Source organism: Charadrius vociferus, unplaced genomic scaffold, assembly GCF_000708025.1.
Source record: "Charadrius vociferus isolate BGI_N301 unplaced genomic scaffold, ASM70802v2 scaffold244, whole genome shotgun sequence".
Lineage (NCBI taxonomy): Eukaryota > Metazoa > Chordata > Aves > Charadriiformes > Charadriidae > Charadrius > Charadrius vociferus.
In genome coordinates this window covers 4,430,124-4,437,873 of record NW_009648822.1, presented here as the reverse complement: position 1 = coordinate 4,437,873, position 7,750 = coordinate 4,430,124, and the positions used below count along the sequence as shown (strand labels likewise).

The window sequence follows — 7,750 nt, the reverse complement described above, 5'->3', positions numbered from 1 at the left end:
AGAGGGGCAGAATCACCTCCCTTGACCTGCTGGCCACACTTCTTTTGATGCAGCCCAGGATATGGTTGGCCTTGTGGGCTGCGATTGCACATTGCTGGCTCATGCTGAGCTTCTGGTCAATCAGCACACCCAGGTCCTTCTCCTCAGGGCTGCTCTCCAGCCGTTCCCCGCCTAGCCTGTATTTGTGCTTGGGATTGCCCCGACCCAGACGTAGGACCTTGCACTTGGCCTTGTTGAACTGCATGAGGTTGTCTTGGGCCCACCTCTCCAGCCTGTCCAGGTCCCTCTGGATGGCATCCCTGCCCTCCAGCGTGTCTACCTCACCAAACAGCTTGGTATCATCGGCAAACTTGCTGAGGGTGCACTCGACCCCACTGTCCATGTCTGCGACAAAAATGTTGAACAGTACTGGTCCCAGTACCGACCCCTGTCTGAAAATGTCAGTGTTCTTACAAGAAGACAGACTTGGCAGTGAGAAGCAGTTTTTTTTTTAGTTGTTTGTGTAAGATGAAAAGAAGCAACTGCCTTGCTACTGGAGCTGAGGTTGGCCTATCTTGCCACTTGATGTACAAAACCATAATGCCAACAAAACTTGGAGCCACTCTTTCTGTGATAGGAATGTCAAGCACAAAGGAAGAATTTCTTTTTTCCAAGTAATAAAGGTTGGACAGCAGGAGGAAACCCATGTGGCAGAAGCTGCAGGAAAACAAGTAGGGAGGTGTCTGCTATTGTTCTTCCACATGGGGGATCCGGGGCTGAGAGTTTGCTTGCCATAACTATGAGGAAACAGCCTCCAAAACTTTAAGGAGAAAAAACGTACATGTAAAGAGACAGAAGAGTCAGGACTTCCAGAAGCATGTAAGTGGCATCTGATTTATAGGTGTTTTTCTCCTAAGAGGCTGCTTATACAGCTCAATGAGTACAGCGTAAAGACCTCTCCAGAGCCTGGTGCTGTGTAGCCCTGTCAATTTGGTACTGAGCCTGAGCTAACAAACTGTGCTGAAAGGCAGGACATATTAGCCCAGGCTCTGTGCCATGTACATGCAAATTCTGGACCCAAATTACTCTGTGTGCTTAGAATAACACTGTGCTGCGTGGATGTACCAGCTCGTGTGAGCCTTAGTTTGGACTCTGCATTTGTGCTCCTTTGCACTTAGGTGTTTTTTGAAAGTTCATTATTTACTCAAATGACTGGATCCCAAAACAAACATTAATATCTGCTGCTGGAAGTTATGGCTTTGGCTAAGATTTCTTTTTTTTTTGTGAGCTTAGTACTGCATTGTTCTTCCAATGTGCTTAACCTAACTTAAACAGCCTTTTGGCATTGATTCAATGAAAGGTTTTGGAGGTGTGGTCTTAATTTGGAAATACGATAAATCAGTATAACCATTAATGTCTGTATAACTTCACAAGCTGTTTGGTCCTAATGGCAAAAGCAAAAGAAATTCTGGTTTGAACATTATTTTCCAGTAACTAGTGTACCTGGCATTCCTTATTCCTTTTCAAGTGCTCCCTTGACTACATGTCTATATCCAGGAGCAGCAGATGTTTACTAGAATAAAATATCTGATGATCTATGGCAATACTTTAGCTTCTGTAGTTAGTGCTCCTGCAAAACACTGCAATGAACTAATCAGTTTTAGGGGTTTTTTTAATTGAAAGAAAATTTCACACACTCCATTTTCTTTCTATAATTGTTCTTTTCCATGTTTGCTTTAATGTCAAAATTTCAGCAGGGCAAAAAGCCAGATCTTGACCCAAATGGAAAATGGCATTGTTAAATTGTCATTTTTGCACTCTGTTCTCCATTTTCTACATTAAGGAAATACATATATTGTTTTTCAGACTCATAAGGGTTTCATGTGACTGTTGCTGTTCAAATCTCCTGCCCTCATTTCAGTAAGGCTTTATGTTTTTTTGTGATATTAGCTTTTATTTAAAAAAAAAAAAAAAATAGTCCCAGATGTAATTTGTTTCCATTATTTTGTCTTTTTAAAACTGCACCCCAAAGTGATGACTTGACCCAAATGGAAAATGGCATTGTTAAATTGTCATTTTTGCACTCTGTTCTCCATTTTCTACATTAAGGAAATACATATATTGTTTTTCAGACTCATAAGGGTTTCATGTGACTGTTGCTGTTCAAATCTCCTGCCCTCATTTCAGTAAGGCTTTATGTTTTTTTGTGATATTAGCTTTTATTTAAAAAAAAAAAAAAAAATAGTCCCAGATGTAATTTGTTTCCATTATTTTGTCTTTTTAAATCTGCACCCCAAAGTGATGACAATTGGAGAGACGTGATCTTCTGTGCGCTCTCTGTGCGTTTTTTTGCTGCCTGTCATCAGCGTGGTGCGGGGAGATCTTTCCACGTTAATTGCAGTAACTTCAGAGCTGATGGCCAGCGTGGTTCAGCACTGTGCTTTGGTCAGCTCTCCTGAGTGGAGCTGGGGCCGGTGCTCGCAGGGCGAACCATGAAGTCCTGGCAAAATTATCACCGGTTTTGCTACTTCTGCACATTTTATGCTCATCACTAGTGAAACATAAAATGCATTTGTGTAGCACTTTTTCTGTGAGGTCTGAGCAGGCATGTGTTGCTGTGGCTTTTCAGTGGATTAAAACTATGAGAAAAAGTGGTAACTCCAGCTCGGGCAGTACCTGCTTGATAATACAGCTTAACCTTAAAGTGAAACAGAATAATTTTACTAAAAACAGGAAGCTTCTGTGAAATTCCCTGTGTGGGGCAATTTAGGTGTGGAAAGAAATGTTACTAATGCTTCAGAAAGCAATATTCATCTGCTTTTTAACTACCAACACTGTTATGAGTGCTAAGCCTAGTTTAATATATTTCTCAGAAATGGCCAAATGAAGTAAGCCAAAGTTTATCTGCATCGTTCTGCTGAAGTAGGTGAAATTGTGCTTTTGTTATTACGATAATTTTACGGGGTTTGTGTGCTTGCTTGTTTGGGTATTTTTAAACCAATGCAGGACTTGAGTTCTAGATATTTTCAGGTTTTCCATTTGTTTTATTGACACAACCTCATTTGAAATTTTGAAACAAAAAGCACATTCTAGCATCAATGAAGCCAGGTAGATAAGCTCAGACAGCTGTGCTGTTTTTTTTTCAAATAAACCTTTGCAAGTAAGATGATAGGTAACTGGGAGAGCAAACTTGAATAATAAAATGAATTACTGTAGTTGCTATTTCCGTCCTTTCAAGGTATGTTAGGGATATAAAACTTCTATTGAACCCATTGTGCATCAAATGAATGTATTTTATCAGTGATAGCACGTATTCTGAATGAAAAATGGGATTTCTAAGAAACAAATAACTTTTTCTGTAGCATATTGTTTTTCCCAGGTTAAGCTGTACGAGCTGAACAGTTGGTATTAGTCATTGAAAGTAAACACTAAAACTTTCAATGCCTTTTTTTTCCTGAGTCTCAAGACCAAGACTGTCTACAAAAGATGTGTATAATTGTGCATCTATTTTTTTCTGTGTAGCTGTCACAACAGACAAATATGATAATTTGTACATAAATATCCGGTTCATTTGATATTTTTAGACACCAAATGAACATCTGAATTTTGGAAAATTCAGATTTATATGTTAAAAAAACAGTGTAAATATGAGATTTCTCGAGATTTCTCAAGAAGATGGGATGTCGATACAAAACTGCCTTCTTTGACCATGACAAACCTGTATTTCAGTGCTTTCGTTCAAAATGCTTCAGTATCTAATCCTACCTTGCCACAGGATTATTTGTACGGGGTCTGAGTATAAGATTTTTTTTTTTAATATAATCAACTGTTGTCTAATTTATGGTCCTTGCAAATTAGGCCAAAATAAAACTCATGTCTGTACATTTCAGACAAAATATCTGTCTTTCCCAGTGTCCTGTTCCAATGAAAGCAGCAATAGGTGATGCCAAAGGGCAAATGTAACCATTTTTCCTGCATTTCTCCTGTTGCTGTCAGAGACTTGTCACCCAGGGACTTCCTGAGGCAGAGATGATGGCTTTATATTAAAAAATCTTGCACAGATTTTTTTTTCCCGTATTTGTTTTTTGAACATATGTAAATTTTTAGTATCCACAGCTGCACTCCTGGTTAAGCCACTGTTTAACCACAGCTGGTTAAGCTAGTTGTTATTCACACGGAAGATATACATGTTTAATCACTCATGTTCCCTTTGTCTCTACATTGCATATTCCTACTACATCTTTTGTTGACAGGTAAAATCTTCGTAAAGAATAACAGGATCTTGGAAACTGCCATAATTCTGTGCTTTTTCTTTGCTTTGGTCATGGGCACAACCTATGCCAACTACTTGGGTATCAATAACTGTATAGTGAATATTCTGTTCACTAGGAGCTCAGAGACATCACCATCACTGTGGCTTAACATGGTATCTTGTATCCTCTGAGCAGTGCTTACTGTATGTGCATCATGAGCTTGTGACAGAAGTTAAGTAACTTGATTTGAACTCTGTTTAAACTGCTCAGTTTAAAGCTAAGTCAGAACTGTCTTGTCTTTACTAGGGATATAAGAGTAGTCGTGTTCATGTTACTAACCGGGGTGGCTCAGTTGTGTGTACAATCCTGGGGATCTGATCTGGGAAAGTCATAGCAATGTAGGACTAGAAGGATGTGCTGGATCACTTAATTTAGTTCCTTTGGAATTGGAAGTAACCATGTTACATGCTGTGCTAAGTGCCTTTATTAATCCTGAAATCAAGTGAGAGCACCCATTCGCAGAGATTATCGGGTGCTTTGTGTTATTTCATCTCCAAGATCAATGGGGCTAAATGGAACTGTACCCTGTACGTTGCTATTTTCATTTTATAGCTGGTGAAAGTGTAAAAGAGAGGAGTGAAACACTTAATTTTAGCCCACGCAGGAAGTTTCGGGGCAGCCAGATGCCTGCCCTGCTCGTTAATTGCAACCACAGAGCTGTCCTTGAGGCAGGGGATGGCGCCAGCGCCAACAGGTCTGCAGGCTCGTTCAGAAGGGCAGTTTTGTCACACTAGATACCTCCTTTCCTGTTACTAATTGTGGGAAATACTTTCCTTACACCCTGTTTACTGCTATGATTACATCGACCTCTCAGAGGGGGATATTTTATGCTCAAAATGGACCTAACAGTATTACAGTGTTATATACTTAAACTTCTTACAAGAAATGAAATATGCAGAACAAGTCATTCATATTCATTTTTCCCTCCATGTATTTTCTGTCTGCCTTCTCTGCACTTCACTCTGAAATTTTCCCTTTTTCTCAGGAGTAATTTTTCCTTTGTCAGCTCTTGTAGTTTCATCTTTCTACAGTGTTTTGATCTTTTCTTCTGACCCTTTTTGATGTTACTTAAACCCACAAGTCAAACTGTCTCACATTAGGAGTCCTTGGCCTCACAGTTTTTGAATGCTTAATGTTATTTTGTCATCATTCTTAGTTGTTTCCTTGCCACTGTTGTCTGAAAATATCAGGTCTCAGGAACCTTCAGATACTTAAAAGACATAGTTTTTCCTTCGCTGTAGTTAACTCTGAGCTGCCACTTCCTTCCCACTTTAAGCTGCTTTTGGACACCGGTGGGTTTTCACTGTATCCTGGTAAAGACATTTGGGAATAAGGTGGAGGTTGATGATCAGCAGGTAGTGCCTTCTGAAGATCATCCCCGAGTGTTTGGTTGCCTGCTAATAGTTTACCAACTGCAATTTCACAGCATTGATTTGGATGCCATGTCTGAAAATGGAAAACCTGGAGTCAGGGTAGGATTTAATTCAACTTCAAGAATTTTGAGTTGAGTGGCTAGTCTAAGCTAAACACACGGGCTCATGCTACCTTCAGCTCCTCTCTGATCAGTTTTGGGTGAGATGAGCTCTCTAACATTTCATATCGCTGGGCGCTGATTAGAGAGATTTACATGATCAGTTTAGACTAGGCTTCTAACCTGTAGGCAAAGCTAACTTTGGTGAGTTGAATCCCAGAAAGGATTTTATAAAAGTGTTGCTATACCTCTCCATGTCCCTGTTTATTCCCTCCCTCTAGCTACAACAAAATCCACTTGTATAATATAAAAAGCTCACCTACAACTGCAATGCAACAGTACTCTTCATTCTGGAACACAATTTTAATGAAATTCTCATTTTGTGTGGTGCTATGATATTGAGCAATAAAAAAATAACATGTATGACCAAGTGTAATCAAAAAGAAAAAATCTGAAGAAACCACTCATTTGGGCTGACTTTTTTGTTATCTTCCTTGGAGATGATTTGATTTAAAGGGATCAAAGTGGCAAATGGGATCCTTCCAGTTTTGTTGATCTTTTTTCATATCTTGTTGGTGAATATTTTTTACCAATAGTAAAAACATTTTATCCTTTTCTTACTGAAGTTATGTGAGATCGCTGTTTTCATGGGCCTTATTTTGATATTTTCTGTTTGATATTGCTGCAAGTCTGAGAGACTTGTTTTGTTGTGTTTTTTGGGTTTTTTTTAAGCCATTAAAGAAAATCCTAGGTTTAAAATACAGACCTTGTTAATGGGAAGAAGCAGCAATTAGGAAAGCAGAGTAGATGGCAATTCACATTTTCATTTTTATGCAAAGTCTTCTTTCGTGCAGGCATTATAATGATAATAAATGGGGGTTGTTTCCAATGTGGGAACACTGCCACTCAATTGTGCTGTTAGCCCTGAGAGATTGTGTGTTGACAACCTAATTGATTTATTCTCTCTACAGCCAGAACTCCCCTTCATTATCTCTTAAGTATGGCATTTGAAGAGATGCTTTTATTTAATCTTTTAGACTTATCTGTCTTGAAACCTTACCACCTCTTGATGTTGAACTTCCGTGCTCCCTTGCTAACTAAATTAACATGGGCTACTGCATTTTTAAGCCTGTATTTTACTCTCCTGCATCATCGATCTCGAGGAACTCCTGTAGCTGGGAAGGAAAGAGCACAATGGGTAGCGGCCATCAAAGGATGAGAAAGGGAAATTTGTTTCTGGGTGAGAAAGACCCAGGCTCTACGTGCAGTGCACGCCAGGAAGAGGGAAGCAAACGTTCTGATCAAGCTGCCAAGTCCTTCACCAAGGGGCTGGGAACGTGGCAGCCGATGGGCAGGCTGGTGGGCTTTCCGCATCAGGCTGGATGGAGGACCTTTGGTGGGAGAGCTCAGAGCCCAGGCAATGCATGGCATGCTTTCACGTGCAGGACGGTAGAGCAGAGGCCAGTACTAATGGCTAAACTGTTTTGAGGTTGTTGGTCATCCCCCAGTATGAGGGCAGCTCTGAGAGGCTGTGTATTTATTTATTTTTTTTTAAAGCAATTTTAATTTAAATAGCAGTGCCTTGGCCTCATTTAACACTTCTGTGACTTAGTACACTGCTGTGCAGAGATAATGGGTTGGGTTATCCCAGCCGTGTATTCAGAGATAATAGAGATGTAGTAAAGAAGTTTTCCCCACTGAGAAAATACAGGTAAAGAGCAGCACCAGCTGCTTTGCTCCTTTGGACCAAATTGCTCAGAGGAGCTCGTGTACACCTGCACATAACTGCCTTGCTCTGTGAAGATGGATGCAAAGATTTTGCATGGAGGAGCAATGTGAGAGCTAGTGCAAGAAATTTTTGTCCATGGAGAGGAGGAGGCGCTGGGGCAGACGGAGCAGAGTAGTTTGTATGCACTTTCTCTCCCCATACCAAGAAGTTCCCTGAGGCATTTGGCAACAGAGTTCCTGCTCATGCAAGAGGGCGCAT

At 40.2% G+C, this 7,750-nt stretch overlaps 1 protein-coding gene across 1 annotated transcript in view; it reads left to right on the top strand.

The window, feature by feature from the left end:
* Positions 1 to 7,750, top strand: part of VCAN (versican) — a 105,781-nt gene that overhangs the window by 9,695 nt on the left and 88,336 nt on the right. The window lies entirely within an intron of this gene.